Here is an 889-nt window from a genome sequence, read left to right as displayed (position 1 = left end):
AGAGCAGTGCCCATTCCTCCCCCTTCGGGCCAGGTTCAAACTGTGCCACTAAAATGACACAGCGGGTGCCTCACCCAAGAACTTGTGAATAAGATGGGGCCCAGACAACTGAACTAGTAACATGCTCAAGGATAAAGGAATTAAAGTGTCAGAAGGTATTCTCTTACAGTTTTTGCATATTATTATGGAATATAATCCTGGGTTTCCTGAAGAGGGCACACTAGATGTTGAATGTTGGGACAGTGTGGGTCAGAATTTGAGAAAAGCAGCAGGGGGAAAGCTTGCCTCCAAATTGTTTCTCCTTGTGAAACCTGGCATTGCATTTGCAAGAGCCTTTTAGAGAGACAAAGGAGGATACGCCTCCTCCCCTGGCCCCCTCCTCTCCTAAAGAGGAGCAGAAAGAAAAATGGGGGAATGGCCATCAGGGCCCCCTCCACCTCCATGTCCTAATCCTGAAACATTTAATTCGCTGCTAACAGAATCACCTATGCAAAGAGCTATCTGAGAAGGATTAAAGGACATGGAGGAGAGACTTGCTTTTCCTAGTACACAGGTAGCTGACCCACTTTGCCCAAATCAGATACTAAGCACTGACTTACAGAATCAGCTAAATTATATGCAAAAAGCTTATGAGCAAATTAAACTTTGTGTAAAAAACAGGACATTAAAAAATGTAGGCAATTAAAAAGGACACAAGGTGGTGCTCAAGGGAAAGGCATAAGCATTCTGCCTCCCAATTCAATCAACGCAGATTCAACCTCTTTAAAATTCCCTAGAAAATGGGAAATAAAATATGACTAGATCTTTTAGTGATTCTGTAAAATGGACACCCACTCTCGAGAGTGTTATTAAAAGTCTCTCTCTTTTTTTTTTTTTTTTTTTTCGAAAT

This window comes from Myotis davidii, unplaced genomic scaffold (assembly GCF_000327345.1).
Source record: "Myotis davidii unplaced genomic scaffold, ASM32734v1 scaffold1332, whole genome shotgun sequence".
Classification (NCBI taxonomy): domain Eukaryota; kingdom Metazoa; phylum Chordata; class Mammalia; order Chiroptera; family Vespertilionidae; genus Myotis; species Myotis davidii.
This window is presented reverse-complemented; position numbering follows the sequence as displayed.